The sequence below is a fragment of the Schistocerca serialis genome, chromosome 6, assembly GCF_023864345.2.
Source record: "Schistocerca serialis cubense isolate TAMUIC-IGC-003099 chromosome 6, iqSchSeri2.2, whole genome shotgun sequence".
NCBI lineage: Eukaryota > Metazoa > Arthropoda > Insecta > Orthoptera > Acrididae > Schistocerca > Schistocerca serialis.
Window position 1 is genome coordinate 443512007 of NC_064643.1, and position 16783 is coordinate 443528789.

The 16783-nt window shown below is 43.6% G+C and overlaps 1 protein-coding gene and 1 pseudogene across 2 annotated transcripts in view; both read right to left on the reverse strand.

The window, feature by feature from the left end:
• The window catches only part of LOC126483723 (cytochrome P450 6k1-like), a 659078-nt gene that overhangs the window by 83740 nt on the left and 558555 nt on the right, over positions 1–16783 (reverse strand). The gene's annotated exons all lie outside the window — the stretch shown is intronic.
• LOC126485331 (5S ribosomal RNA) lies at positions 11933–12050 on the reverse strand (annotated as a pseudogene).

Genomic DNA, 16783 nt, shown 5'->3' on the forward strand with positions numbered 1-16783 from the left:
GCCGTCGCACGGAAAATATTGAAATAAACGATATCGGAATTGAAAAACAACTGCTATCACTTAGTAGCGGAAAAGCATCCGGACCAGACGAGATACCCTTAAGATTCTACAGTGATTATGCTAAAGAACTTGCCCCCTTTCTATCAGCAATTTATCGTAGATCGCTGGAAGAACGTAAAGTACCTAGCGACTGGAAGAAAGCGCAGGTCGTTCCCATTTTCAAGAAGGGTCATAAATCAGATGCGAATAATTATAGGCCTATTTCGCTTACGTCAATCTGTTGTAGAATAATGGAACATGTTTTGTGTTCTCGTATTATGACGTTCTTAGATAATACAAATCTCCTTCATCATAACCAACATGGATTCCGCAAACAGAGATCATGTGAAACTCAGCTCGCCCTATTTGCCCAAGAAATTCACAGTGCCGTAGACACTGGCGAGCAGATTGATGCCGTATTCCTGGACTTCAGGAAGGCATTTGATACGGTTCCGCACTTACGTTTAGTGAAAAAAATACGAGCTTACGGAATATCGGACCAGGTTTGTGATTGGATTCAGGATTTCCTAGAAGAAAGAACACAACATGTCATTCTTAACGGTTCAAAATCTGCAGATGTAGAGGTAATTTCGGGAGTACCGCAGGGAAGCGTGATAGGACCTTTATTGTTTACAAAATACATAAATGACTTAGTTGACAACATCGGTAGCTCCGTGAGGCTATTTGCAGATGACACGGTTGTCTACAAGAAAGTAGCAACCTCAGAAGACTCGTACGTACTCCAGGAGGACCTGCAGAGGATTAATGCATGGTGCGACAGCTGGCAGCTTTCCCTAAACGTAGATAAATGTAATATAATGCGCATACATAGGGGCAGAAATCCATTCCAGTACGATTATGCCATAGGTGGTAAATCATTGGAAGCGGTAACGACCGTAAAATACTTAGGAGTTACTATCCGGAGCGATCTGAAGTGGAATGATCACATAAAACAAATAGTGGGAAAAGCAGGCGCCAGGTTGAGATTCATAGGAAGAATTCTAAGAAAATGTGACTCATCGACGAAAGAAGTAGCTTACAAAACGCTTGTTCGTCCGATTCTTGAGTATTGCTCATCAGTATGGGACCCTTACCAGGTTGGATTAATAGAAGAGATAGACATGATCCAGCGAAAAGCAGCGCGATTCGTCATGGGGACATTTAGTCAGCGCGAGAGCGTTACGGAGATGCTGAACAAGCTCCAGTGGCGGACACATCAAGAAAGGCGTTACGCAATACGGAGAGGTTTATTATCGAAATTACGAGAGAGCACATTCCGGGAAGAGATGGGCAACATATTACTACCGCCCACATATATCTCGCGTAATGATCACAACGAAAAGATCCGAGAAATTAGAGCAAATACGGAGACTTACAAGCAGTCGTTCTTCCCACGCACAATTCGTGAATGGAACAGGGAAGGGGGGATCAGATAGTGGTACAATAAGTACCCTCCGCCACACACCGTAAGGTGGCTCGCGGAGTATAGATGTAGATGTAGATAGAAATGTATCTGCCAAAAAACCACCTTTCGACACACACGCCATTGTGATCGCAAATCACGTACCATCCAACAAGTACTGGGGAGCTGCGGCCACGCTGGTCGGGAGAGGCCTGCACCTGCATCGACTGTGCTGGCTATTGCACGCACATCTCCAGCTGTGCCAGACGCTCAAAGGCTGGACACACTGTCACCTTGACCACCAAACTGTCAACCAATCAATATACGGGGGGGGGGGGGGGGGGGGAATAATAGTCCATCACAAACACTCTCCGTATTGAATCTTTTTACGCAACACACATGTCAGCTTCTGTCACCACTTGATCAGCACCCTGGCTAGTTCGCTATTCAGCCGTGCCGTCGCCGGGATTTGTCTCCACACCTGTGATCAAGATCCGACTGGCTGCAATAATTCTTTGTACCCGCTGGTCACGTGAGGCTAAGCCGTGGCTTCTCGACAGCCACAACTAAGTTCCCATTCCTGCTGCTGGCCGTGGCTCACTGCAAGACAAGCAGGCGGAACCTGGACATATAGTTTTAACTGCAACTCCATCCCTGACGTAGACTCTCCCCAGTTTAATAAATACCACTTTTTCGCAATCCGAAACGAGGATGACGTTGTCTATAAACCACGAACTTCTTGAGTGAAATATAGATTCCTTCCATTTATACGAGTTTTTTTCGAAGACAGAAGAAATTGGAGCTTACGTGCGTTTGCATATGGCTGAAGTATCACTCCTTGTTGTGAAAATCTTGTACAAAAATATCGCATATGCTATATTTCTTCTAAGTATTCCCTCATCAGAAAAAAATCTGTTTTTAAACTGCGTAATATCTGTTACGACCAGCATCAGAGGACTAGAATATTTAACTCATCTTTGGCTCATAACGGAGAGCTAAGAGCATGTTTCGCCTCTGTCACAGGATCCTCCTCACTTTCAAACTCTCTTAAAGTAGCCAGACGCCTTGTCACACACAAAGTCTCTTAAGGTAGCAGTATAGAGGAGTTGTAATTGTCAGATTAATACTACGCGCTACAGTTTAATTCGGTAACATGGCCAATTTCTTACGATGGCCATTTCTCCCAGTGTAGGTGGGAGGTAGGAATTTCGTTAAAAGATCTCGCCACAGCGACAAAACACCTGATTACTGCTCCAGCTAGCGAATCATATCCATGGTACTCCACCCTCGCTTCCGTCTGCCCGGCAGCACGTCATTGACATCAGATTGATTGACTAATTAATTAAACTGATCATGAGAGTCCCTTTGATTGCTGCCTAATTTTTATTTTTCCTCAGCCAGACTATACTCGCCAAGTAACCACTACAGACGCTTCTGTAATGACTCTGCGGGCTTTCCACAGGGTAGATACTCAGTCCATCTGTTCCCAAAATAGATGGTAACCATAATCAAATGTCTTCAACGCTAATCACGTTGTGTCTGACAGTTGCGCTGTCAATCTGGCGGGATTAAGTCACTTAGAATTCCATTATACTACCTGCAGTTAATTCTGCTGAGACCTCTAAGTACATGGGGCAGTAGAATGTTCCACTCTGTTCTCCACTCCGCGACGCCTCCGCCCCTGTGCCTGCCACTGCCACCTGTCTGCATGTGAACAGCAGCTACTGTAGCCACCGACAAACGTATATGAGCCTGGAGACCAGGGTTTCCCTCATAATACAGACCTGTTAGAAGCATTCCTATTGGCTCCAGCCAAATTAGTGGCTGGATGCTTCGAGAACTCTAATGGGAATCCGTGGAGCGAATTGTGAACTGACATTTGAAACTGACACCGGAAGATTTCAAATGCTGCCAACATTCATTTCGCTTAACAACGACGAAGGTATCAAATTAGCTCTCACATGGAGGCTTATAGACAGTCACTTTCTCCCTCATTCTATTTGCGAGTGGAATTGGAAACGAAACGATAGAAGTGGTACAGGGTACCCTCCACCACACACCTGAAACTTCTTTATTAAATTTTTACTTAAATTGCAATAACTGAGAAGGTGGAACTTCTTAATTAAGATTTTACTTAAACTGCTGAATGCTTACTAAATATTCTTAAACTGCTAAGTAAAATTGACTATACTATCTCTTTGCTTGTCTTTATCGTTTCAACACTAACGTACAGAATTTGCCCTGACAAACATAACTCAAACTTTTCCTATTCATTAATTATCCACAATATTCAAAGATAACGCGTTCGGACTGCTTTAAAATGATAACCTGACTTCAAATAATTAGTACAAAAGAATGGCCATGAATTAGAGGAAATCCTAACAATAACCTATACATTTCATAAGTCACTTACCTCACAAAAATCTTCATTACACTAACTACTGCAATACATCAAACGCCAATACAGTCAGCTAAATAAAAGATTCTAACTACTGTAGGCTCTAACTACTAATAAGCAAGTGGTTAGCAAAGGAAAGATTTTGTTGCAGGGCAAACAATGTATTTACCTTAAGAATGTGACAACCAGTTCAAAAACAATATAATCAGCAGTAATAAATTTTAATGACGGATATACATTCAGACTGTCGACTCGTGCTAATACTACAAACCTCCTACACTGCTAATTATTAAGCTCTAACCTCCATCACTGCTGACTACTCACTCCCAAATTTTATCATTGCTGGCTGTTCACCTCCAACTTGTAGTCTGACCAGCCACAGAGTCTCCTACAGAGTGTCCACAGCGTTGTCAGAGTTATTAATGCAGAGCGCTACACAGCGCTGTCAACATGCAAACACATAAAGAGGCTACTTACACACCGTACAATTGCTTGCGAAATAAACATACAGTTGTAGATGTAAATTTAGTCTACCCATTAAGGCGTCAGCCCATCCGTTTCTAGCCACACAAAAATCATGGACGATTGTTGTCTCTTACTTATCCAGAAAACAAAAGACGGCGGAACAGCAGCTGCTGAATGTCTCTCAGTAAAAACCTCCATATTAGCCCCAGTTTTGCATTACAGACACTTCGCAATACGCATATGAGACGTTGTAATATGTTTGCCCACAATATTTAGAAGAAGTGGTATAGAACCCGACTGCTCTTTCGTCAGACTTTCGCCTGCCATATTTTCACAAATATTCCCGACTTCTGTATATAGTAGACGCCTGCTAATGCTCTCGAAGTCCAATCATATTCCGATTGCACTCTTCCATTAGTTACAAGACTGTCCCGTTCTCCACCTGTCACTGACTAGGTAGAGAGGTATCACAACGACAAAAATAGCATACTTACATACAGGAGGAAATTCATGACCAGACGTGGACAGTACAAAGAAATTCAGAAGCATAATACCTACAATTTATTGATATCGAATAACAGTCTACAAATATCACCTTCAATGTATCCTAATCTTCTCTGTCGTATACCTATGATTACTGGGACAGAAATACGATATGTAAGGATCTTAGAGTCTTCACTGACACCGCGGTCTCCCTCTCTTACTCACTCTCCCTTTCCCTCCCCGTTATTTTTATAATACCAAACAGAATAAAAGTACGCACTATAAAAACTTCGCTAACGTCAACCGTGCCTCTTTCTTCCGATATGTCGAAAACAAATACTGTCTGCATGTTGACGTAAGGGCATATGTGTGATCCCACTAAATAGATGGCCAGTGATCGAAGTCGCTTCACAGACCTAAAGTTTTTTCACCTGTGCTGGAGGAAAACCATATCTCACAGACTATCATTCACAACAGAGGGTTTCTGTGTTGCTGTTTCATACATTTTTTTTTTCGGCAACACATCAAAGCAGTGTATGACTGCACCGCGTACACCGCCGTAAGTTTTGTTTTTCTCCCATGACTTCCAGGTCTGTGTCAGTTGCTAAACTGACACTTACACGTTCCGATCCATTGGCTCTCACAGAAAGCTGGACATCGCACTGCGTGAGGTAAGCTGCGCCCACAGCACACAGGATGGTTGAAATAAAAGACAGAGGCGGTGTTTCTTATTAACAAAACTGTGGAAGACAACGCAATATATGGAAATTAAAAGAGTTTGCAGTATTGTGGTGCGTTTTCGAACAGCTGTCCGAGGTTGGTGTCCTCTACATTTAATCTCATCTTCCAGAGTGGCGGAGTAGAGATGTCTCGTTTTCGAAGAGACCAAGAGCATCCTCATATTGGTGGTGGATATTGCTACCATATGGTCACCGTTTCTGTGTACTAGGTGACTGTCATCTCGACACCCAAATCTTTGAACACTGCATCTTTCACTTTTATGGCTTACAATGCGTAAATGCGTGTGGAACAATGGGGTGTTCTGCAGGAGTTAAACCAATAGAGTACAGATAGTATGAACCATCAGTTGCCAGTCTCATTAGTGGGGGAACGGAATGATTTTCATACACCCAGGCGAGGATGTAGTACTCTCATTCCTCCACAGTTTTGTCGTATTTTCATCAGTCTTATATATTTTGCATCAATTTTCTTATTTTTGCGATGTTTTCTATGTTTTCAACGAATTTTAACTAATTACTCGTGTTCCAAACCACACTGTCGACAACTTTGTCACGTCAACAAAACGTCTCATAGCGTCATGAAGGTGTTATGGTGATATAACAGACGATTCAGAAAAAGAAGAAATGTATGGTTTATGCATGATCGAGCTGCAGACGCAACGAGTTTGAAATTTTTACGTGAATTGCTCGTTTATCAATTCTGTAGTATTGTTGTAGTGTTTGGATTCCATACCAAGACGCTACTGGAAGAGATAAATGATCATAGAACGTAAAGTTACGCTGCTAAGTCTACACTGTGTAAGGGGTTCATTATGCAAGAGGTTTACTGTTCACTACCCTATTGGAGCAAATGTAATTTCGACGTATTGCTCACTCGCTGCCTGCCATATAAAACATCTCTGCTGCAATAGACTCGCAGGTCAGAGCAGTAATAATCGTTCGCTCCTACAGAGCAGTCGCAATAGTTCGTTGTTATGGAGCAGTCGCAATAGCTCAACGCTACAGTACAGTTGCTAGTCATGTAAGAGCAATAGCAGTCGCCCGCTGGTGCAGCGCAGTTCATTGCCATGTACGGTAAGGTAAACTTCATTATTCCTCATCGCCGTGCGGGTACTTAAATTTGTTGTCTGAGATGTTAATATGAATTTGTTTCAATCTTTTTGTGATTTGTCAGCACTAGTTAAGTCAGACTTGTAATGTTCAATTTTTTATGTAATGATTTGCAGAAATGTTTTCAATAATAAGGTTTTTCAGAACATGATTTTTTACCAGTCATTTACTTGAATTTAAATATTTTACAAATTTTCCAAGATCATAGTCATGTGTTGTTTAATAATCAGAGGACCAGCTATGCAGCTGTGTCCCACAAGCAAAGTCAGTTTTTTTTCTAATAATGCAAATCTCAGACAAATTTTCTTCGGTAGTGGTAGATAGGCCAGCATTGCACTAAGCTGTGCCATATAGGAGTAGATATATAGACAGCGTTATCCGGCGACACCATCACGAGGTAAGAATTTTCAGTTTACTCAGGTTGATTTCACAGGGCCATGAAGTAGCGCTGCTTACGTCCAAAATCTATCAGTTTCTATTGCAAGTCAATTTAGTACCAGAAGTTTTTATATATACTGGAAGGTTACAACTGTTCTGCATGTAACATTCTGTAACTTTTTTTTTTACATTATATTAGTCGAATGGAATGCAGTGCTGCTAATACTCCAATACAGGAAATATATTTCCAACGCCTGACGTACATTCAGCCTCTAGTTTTCTATCCCACTCACTATGATGGGAAACGTTAATATAATAAAACTACTACCGTTTGCATCACAGAAAAAAACATATATTCTTTCTGACACATACAGCTTTCCAGAGGTGTATAGCGCCCACTGTTCACATCCGATTACGGTTTGAAGTTCACGCAATACTCACATTAGTCCTATAAAATGATCTTCAGCAACGAAAAACGCTCGAAACAACGTCATCTTATAAGGAAATAGGGAAATGGATGGGAGCGATGTTTGAAATGTGAAATTAGACTCCATGCAGCACTACATCCGTGGACAGAACACAATCTCTTCCAAAAACGGCAATTGCGACAACTGTCAAGTTAACGTACACACAGGGATTGCAGTACCTCACTAACCCCTGTCACTGACTTAGAATCATTGCAGTTATGAAACTGAAGACTCAATTTATGTCCACGATGTGGCAGGGAAGCCGATACATACACACATACGGAAAAATAGCGCAGTTGCTCTAGGTGTTGACAACTGTACTACATTTACAAGGGAATTTAGAATACGTGGCCTAAAGTGGCGTCATGATCGCGCGTGCAGAAGTGACATAACATCGGTAAAATTAGGGGAAGCACGTATAAACTGAGGGAAAATACAACAAAATACGGCAGAATTGTGGGAGAACGAGAGAGTACTTACACATCTGATTCGTGCAGGAAAATTATTGCACATGGGAACGAGTGTGTGACAGGAATACGAGAAAAATCGACATGGAAGCACTGGGAACCGGGGAAACTGTAACTAATCGTGGACAGCGGTAATACTCTGGCATCCTTGCAATGTCGTATTCCTAGTGTAGTAATCTTAGGAATACAACAAAGGAGATTAGGATACGTACAGGGAGATTTTTATAGTCATTCGATATCAGTAAATTGTAGGTGTTATGCTTCTGGTTTCTTTGTGCAGTCCACGGATACTCTGCTTGGTTGAGAATTTCCCTTTGTACGTTGGTATGCTATTTGTCTCGTTGCGATAGCTCTCTGCCTCGCCATTCATGGTTGGAAGACTAGACAGTCTTGTAACTAATGGAACACTGCTGTCAGAACATTATGGAATTTTGAGAGAATTATCAGGCATCTGTGACTTGGCAGGGGACTTCTCCTACTAGTCGAAATCAGAGGGATTCAAATGGTGTACATCGAAGAAGAGGAGATTTCTGAGAAAATGGCGGGTAAGTCTGACAAAAGGGAAGTTGAGAGAGCAGCTCTGCAGGGTGCTCCATTGATCGTGACCGGGCCAAATATCTCACGAAATAAGCGTCGAACGAAAAAACTACAAAGAACGAAACTAGTCTAGCTTGAAGGGGGAAACCAGATGGCGCTATGGTTGGCTCGCTAGATGGCGCTGCCGTAGGTCAAACGGATATCAACTGCGTTTTTTAAAATAGGAACCCCCATTTATTACCTATTCGTGTAGTAAGTAAATAAATATGAATATTTTAGTTGGACCACCTTTTTCGCTTTGTGATAGATGGCACTGTAATAGTCACAAACGTATAACTGCGTAGTATCACTTAACATTCCGCCACTGCGGACGGTATTTGCTTCGTGATACATTGCCCGTGTTAAAATGGACTGTTTACCAATTGCGGAAAAGGTCGATATTGTGTTGATGTATGGCTATTGTGATCAAAATGCCCAACGGGCGTGTGCTACGTATGCTGCTCGGTATCCTGGGCGACATCATCTAAGTGTCCTGACCGTTCGCCGGATAGTTACGTTATTTAAGGAAACAGGAAGTGTTCAGCCACATGTGAAACGTCTACCACGACCTGCAACAAATGATGATGCCCAAGTAAGTGTTTTAGCTGCTGTCGCGGCTAATCCGCACATCAGTAGCAGACAAACTACGCGAGAAGCGGGAATCACAAAAACGTCGGTGTTGAGAATGCTACTTCAACATCGATTGCACCCGTACCATATTTCTATGCACCAGGAATTGCATGGCGACGACTTTGAACCTCATGTACAGATCTGCCACTGGGCACAAGAGAAATTACGGGACGATGACAGATTTTTTGCACGCGTTCTATTTAGCGACGAAGAGTCATTCACGAATAGCGGTAACGTTCACCGGCGTAATATGCGCTATTGGGCAACAAAAAATTCACGATGGCTGCGACACGTGGAACATTAGCGACCTTGGCGGGTTAATGTATGGTGCGGCATTATGGGAGGACGGATAATTGGCCTCCATTTTATCGATGGCAATCTAAATGGTGCAATGTATGCTGATCTCCTACGTAATGTTCTACCGATGTTACTACAAGATGTTTCACTGCATGACAGAATGGCGATGTACTTCCAACATGATGGATGACCGGCACATAAGCTCGTATGCGGTTGCAGCTGTATTGAATAGCATATTTCATGACAGGTGGATTGGTCGTCGAAGCACCATACCATGGCCCGCACGTTCACCGGGTCTGATGTCCCCGGATTTCCTTCTGTGGGGAAAGTTGAAGGACATTTGCTATCGTGATCCACCGACAGCGCCTGACAACATGCGTCAGCGCATTGTCAATGCATGTGGAACATTACGGAAGGCGAACTACCCGCTGTTGAGAGGAATGTCGTTACACGTATTGCCAAATGCCTTGAGGTTGATGGACATCATTTTGAGCATTTATTGCATTAATGTTGTACTTACAGGTAATCACCCTGTAACAGCATGCGTTTTCAGAAATGATAAGTTCACAAAGGTACGTGTATCACATTGGAACAACCGAAATAAAATGATCAAACGTACCTACGTTCGTAATTTAATTTAAAAAACCTACCTGTTACCAACTGTTCGTCTAAAATTGTGAGCCATATGTTTGTGACTATTACAGCGCCATCTATCACAAAGCGAAAAAGGTGGTCCAATTAAAACATTCATATTTCTTTACATACTACGCGAATATGTAATAAAAATGGGGGGTCCTATTTTAAAAAAAAACGCATTTGATATCCGTTTGACCTATGGTGGCGCCATCTAGCGGGGCAACCGTAGCGTCATATGGTTTCCCCCTTCACGCTAGACAAGTTTCGTTCTTTGTAGTTTTTTCGTTTGACGCTTATTTCGTGAGATATTTGGCCCTGTCACGATCAATGGACCACCCTGTATACCGCTTCTTCCAAGTATTGTGGGAAAACATATTAAAACTTCTCACATACGTATCGCGAAGCGACTGTAATGACAGAACTGAGTGTTAATACGTTGGTTTTTACTGGGAGACAATTTGAGCAATGGTGCCTAGTCTTTATCACTGGCGCCAGCCATGTGCCGGCTTTTCGCCTTAGCTTGATTGGCTTTGGCGTGGTTGGCCACGTGAATTTTAAAAGGAGCGGGCTAAGACGGGCTGACAGGTCGGTTTCCAGCGAGGACGTTTGGAGTTACGAGGAAGTTCGGGGGAGGGCATTACTCTCGCGTACCGAGCGTGGTACGGCTACGGCGGTCGCAGCGAGCAGTCTGCCCCAGGGCAGTGCGGATCAGCGTTGGTTTGGTGCGACGCTGAAGGGCGACACCACTGAGTGGGTCGGCACGGCGAGGACACGTTGGCGTAGCGGAACTGGGGTTGTCAGCGTCCGCAAGGGAAGCCGCTGTCCGTGGGCAGTTACGACTGTGCTGGCTGTGGCTCTGTATTGTCTCGTGGCATCACACAGCATCTGCTGTTACAGACGGCGTCGTTTGTAGCGGGTGAGCCGTTTTAAGTTCTGTGCTCCGAAATACCAAGTTGTTGGCAGCTATTTTTCTGTCGGAAACCCTGCCATGTTGTGATTACACTACTCTTTCTGGCTCAGCAGTAACCGAGTTCTGCCCCTTCTGTACTGATATGCATATTTACATCAGTTCGTTGCGACTTTAAAATGATTTTTCTAAGGTAGTGCCAGGCACGTAACATTTAAAATATTTTAACACGAAGCCAGTGTAAAACGCTAAGCTGCTGTGGTTCTGTTAGTGATTCTTAAACTACAGGGTAATTATAATTAAAGTTAAACTTTCAAAAAAATGGCTCTGAGCACTATGGGACTCAACTGCTGAGGTCATTAGTCCCCTAGAACTTAGAACTAGTTAAACCTAACTAACCTAGGGACATCACAAACATCCATGCCCGAGGCAGGATTCGAACCTGCGACCGTAGCGGTCTTACGGTTCCAGACTGCAGCGCCTTTAACCGCACGGCCACTTCGGCCGGCAGTTAAACTTTCAAACCGCTGTATAAATAATACTGTACGTAGGCTGTTTATGTTTTCTTTATGTAAGTAGGCTGTTTATTGCGTTGCGCTAACAAAATATTGTGTGTCAGTTTAAGCACAGTCATGTATAATTGTTCAAAGGAGAAGTTTCAATACCACTGGTCAGAATAACGACAAATTTCAACGGAATATTATCGGAGAAGGGGGAAGTCGTATAAAACTCCTCCCGCACACGTCATGAAGGCCAAAAGGCACCGACCGGCCGCCGTGTCATCCTCAACTTACCGGTGTCACTGGATGCGGATATGGAGGGGCACGTGGTCAGCACACCGCTCTCCCCGCTGTATCTCAGATTCCGAGATCGGAGCCACTACTTCGCAATCAAGTAGCTCCTCAGTTTGCCTCACAAGGGCTGAGTGCACCCCGCTTGCCAACAGCGCTCGGCAGATCGGACGGTCACCCATCCAATTGCTAGCCCAGCCCGACAGAGCTTAACTTCGGTGGTCTGACGGGAACCGGTGTTACCATTGCGGCAAGGCCGTTGGCCGGAGAACGTGTGGCAGAAGAAAAAGAAATAGTTACAAAATGTAGCAATAGATGGCACTGTAAGCATCATAATTTAATAATGGTCGACTGCAAATGACGAATCATATAACAATGTCTAAGGTGCACGTGTGACGTTAAACAAACTGTACTACTCAGTGTGTACGGGTGTACAGGTCTGAAACTGTCAGTTAAATTAGCCCATCCACCACGGCAAAGTCATATGACATCGGATGTGAGAAATCGGTTTTTAAATTTCCTGAGACCAGAAACTGCATAAAATGCACCAATCACATCTGTTTTTAGTTGTCCTGAGGCCAAAAACCGCATAAACAGCATCAGTCACATCAATTTTTGATTTCCCTGAGGCTATAAACCGCATATAAAGCATCAATCAAAATCAAATCGGATTATTAGTTTCCTTGTGACTGGCGCAAAATATGTTCAATATGCTGTCCACTGTTTTCTGCAACAAGTTGAAATTGAGAAACAGCATGTGCCACAACTGATCGAAGTGTTTCCGGGGTCACCTTCAGGATGTGTTGCGCAATGCGTGCCTTCAATGCAGCTTACGTTTGCAATCGTAACACTGAACACAACATCTTTCATATAGCCCCACAGCCAGAAGTGACAAGGATCAGGTGATCGGGACGGCCAGGCTGTTGGGAAATGGCGGCTGATAATTCTAGCATTCTCGAAATGGTGTTTCAGCAGCTGCTTAACTGGATTTGCAATGTGCAGAGGTGCATCATCTTGCATGAAAATGATCCCACCCACACATCGACGCTATTGGAGAGCTGGAATGACGTGGTTGCCCAAAAGACACTCATAGCGAGTACCAGTGAAGGTACAGGTAACAGGACCAGAAGCACCTATCTCTTCGAAAAAATATGGTCCTATGATAAATCGTGCCGTAAACTCGCACTACACACTGACCTTTTCAGGATGAAGTGGTATTTGTTGATCTTCGTGTGGATTTTCCGTTGCCCATATTCGACAATTCTGAGTATTGACATACCCTCTCAGATAGAAGTGGGGCTTCATCTGTTCACAAAAACTTCCACAGCCGATCATTCTCCACTTCAGTGCGAGCAGGAAATTCTGAAGTTAAGGTCTCTCTTGCTGGCAGGTCAACAGGAAGCAACTCGTGCACATGGGTAATTTTGAATGGATTGCAAAGAAAAATGTTTCTTAGGATATTACGCACTGTGCTCACGAGTATGTCCAATGTGCGGGCAATTCTCCGTGCACCACACGTTTACACACCGCCACTCGCCGCCTCCTGCATTGCTGTGACCACTGCTTCCACTGACGTCGAATCAATTCGTTTCCTCCCTCTACCAGGTTGCACACCAAAAGAACCCGTCTTTTCGAATTTCCGAATCATTTTCTCCAGACCCACGGCAGTCATCGGACCAACGCCTTTTTTTAAAACGTTTCAGTGTCCGGAACTTCTGCAGAGCGACGTGTGCACAATCATAATTCTTGTAATACAGCTTTACAAGCAGAGCGCGATCCTGCATTGAGACAGTCACGGCGAACGTCGCAGACGCGAAGTGAGGGAAAACAGTGTACCCGGCGTGTTTATACCAACTTCAATGGGTCGTTCGCATGACAGATGTTTCATTTACGTATTGTGACACATACAGTACCATCTATTGATCAATTTTCACACTATTTTTTTTTCTTCTGCCATACGTTTTCCCCCTTCTCCGATAATATTCCGTTGCAATTTGACGCCATTCTGACCAGTGGTATTATTTCTACAGCGTTTTGGAAGTTAAAAATTAATTATAATCCCTCTGTACATTCAGTCTGGAAGACGGGGCGGATAATAATTTTTTAATGGCCTTACTGTCTTTCGTCGTACTGTTCACTGCAAAAGTTCCACCTACCTCAGTACGGCATCATTTCACCACCCGTTTCTCTGCATACGTAGGTACTGTTCAGACGCCTAAAAAGCAGCGTTGATGAAAAACGTGTCAGTACTTAATGCTGCAAAGTCCGTGTAAACTCTAGTAGCCAGCTATCCTGTAAATAAAATGGAAATGTCGTGTGGCTAGGCCTCCCGTCGGGTAGACCGTTCGCCTAATATCTTATAACAATTTTCGGGTGGAGGGTGGTTGCTTTATTTCTTTAATAAAGGGTCAAAATTCTGATGCGAGTCTTTTTATTTCCTTTAGCTTTTTTAAAAAAATCCTGCCACTAGCCCAAATTTACGTAACTAACCAGATCAATGTTCTCATTTCACAGTAGATGCACTCCATTTCACATGCAAAGCAGCCAGAAATGCGCTTAACTCCGACCCGAGTTATTACGCGATCTCACAGTCAATACTCCGCTATTATATGTGAGAGGCGACGTTACAAGTATTACTGTTCACGTTTGGTGCATCACCTGCGACCAGCTATGCGAAAGAAACGGCGACAGTTTCTGTGCAACCCACCCATCATTTTGCACGATAATGCGCGGGCGCATACAGCGCAAGCTGTGGCCGCTCTGCTCGGTCGATGGGACTGGGAAGTACTGTTCCATCCACCATATTCCCCAGACTTAAGTCCTTGTGACTTTGATTTGATTCCGAAGATGAAGGAACCACTTCGTGGCATTCGCTTCAGAACTGTTCCAGAGATTCGACAGGCTGTAGACCGCTCCTTTCGCACCGTCAACAGAACAGGCTCTGCTAATGGTACATTGCGCCTTTCACATCGCTGGCAATGGGTTCTACACAATGGTGGTGACTACTTTGAAGGACAGTAACAGGTGCAAACGTGTAACTCTTTTGTATCGGCTGTGAATAAATAGTTCCCGCTATTTAAGGTCCAACCCTCGTACACTGTTTGCTCTTCAACAAAATCTTTCTTTTGCTAACCGTATGCCTCCTAGTAGTTAGAGTCTGTAGTAGTTAGACTCTTTTTATTTAGTTGGCTGTTGTTTCTGCTTGCTGTAATTGCCATAGTTCCTGTGATGAATATTTTCTGTGAGGTAAGTGGCTCATAAAAAAATGGGGTTCGTGATTGAGATGAGTTTAGGCATTTAACAGAGCTGGATGTAGTTTCATATTTCTTTAATTTCATATTTTTGGACTTATATTATTGTTAGGATTTCTTGCAATTCAGGGCCATTCTTTTGTGATAATTATTGGAGGTCATGTTGTCACTGTATAGCAGTCAGATTGCGTTGGGCTTGTAAATTGTGGGTAATAAACGAATAGTTGTCTTTGTCAGAGAAAATTCTGTAGGCCAATGTTTAAATGATAAAAATAATCAAAGACTTAGTTTCAGGTTCCTTCCCCATACTTGAAAACCTAAGTTTCTGCTAGTACCAGAGTGATATCGACTTTGAGGAAATGTAGCTTCCATTTAGAGCACGTGCAGAAGCAGCTCACGAACTATTAATTCCTCTCTATTGCAGTGCTCTGTGAACTGCTCAGCCGACCACGCTGTGGGGAATCGTCAATGTTCAGTGGTCGATGGGGGAAAACCGATTCAGGAACTAAAGATGATAAAGCAGATTTCTTAGAATTTACGTGTCTTTATCATGCCCATTGCTACGATTGTGAAAATGTCGTTACCAGAAGATAAAGCGACCACTCCTATAAACCCAGATAACGTCAAATGGAAAATCTTTTCTTCCAGTAGAAAGACAAAGGTAACAGTCTTCGCTTTATTTAACCAAATACACCACAGAGGGTCAGATCCCGATTAGGGAGAGACACAATCGGCTGTCGAGTGATTCCACTGGAAGCGACAGTACAAAAGGGTTTGCTATGCAGACAGCAGCTAATAGGAGAGTCTGAAAGTGTGATTGGCTGGTGATTTACGCCGATAAAATTTTTTCGGACTGCCGCCACTTCCAATGGTTGTATATGCACGAGCATTTGGTCGAGTGTTCCTCGGCCATGGCCAAGTCGTAACTGACAGTCGTTTACTGCTTTTCAATGGCCAGGAGCACTCGTAAGCAAGCTAGTGGGTATATAACAACTTTACATTGTATATAAAACATCGCTTCAGAAGCTGTTAAGATATGTTTTGGTTTCCACTGCCTGTTATATATACACATCAAAAAACTTTGCATCACCTCGGTTTCGAGAGTTCCTGAACCTGTACAGAAAATTGGAATAGAGATAAACATAAACATCATTTCCGCCCTTTTTATTGCTCAAGAAAACCACAAATTGCACCACCATACACCTAGACCTTTAGAGATGGTGGTCCAAATTGCTGCATTCACCGGTACCTCTAGTATCCAGTAGCACGTCCTCTTGCATTGTGCATGTCTGTAGTCGTTCCGGACGTTCATCAACGCACCGTTGGTCCAGATTGTCCCACTCCTCAACGGCGATTCGGCGAAGTGTGATTGGTGTGTCACGTCGTCCATAAACAGCCCTTTTCAATCCATCCCACGTATGTTCAATGGGACTGATGTCTGGAGAACATGCTGGTCACTCTAGTCGAGCGCTCATTATCCTGAAGGAAGTCACTCACAAGATGCGCACGATGGGGCGCGAATTGTCGTCCATGAAGACGAATGTCTCGCCAATATGCTGCCGATACGGTTGCACTATCGACCGGAGGATGGCATTGACGTTTTGTACAGCCGTTACGGCACCTTCCATGACCACCAGCGGCATACGTCGGCCCCACATAGTGCCATCCCAAAATAGCAGGGAACCTCCACTTTGCTGCACTCTCTGGACAGTGTGTCTAAGACGTTCAGCCTGACCGGGTTGCCTC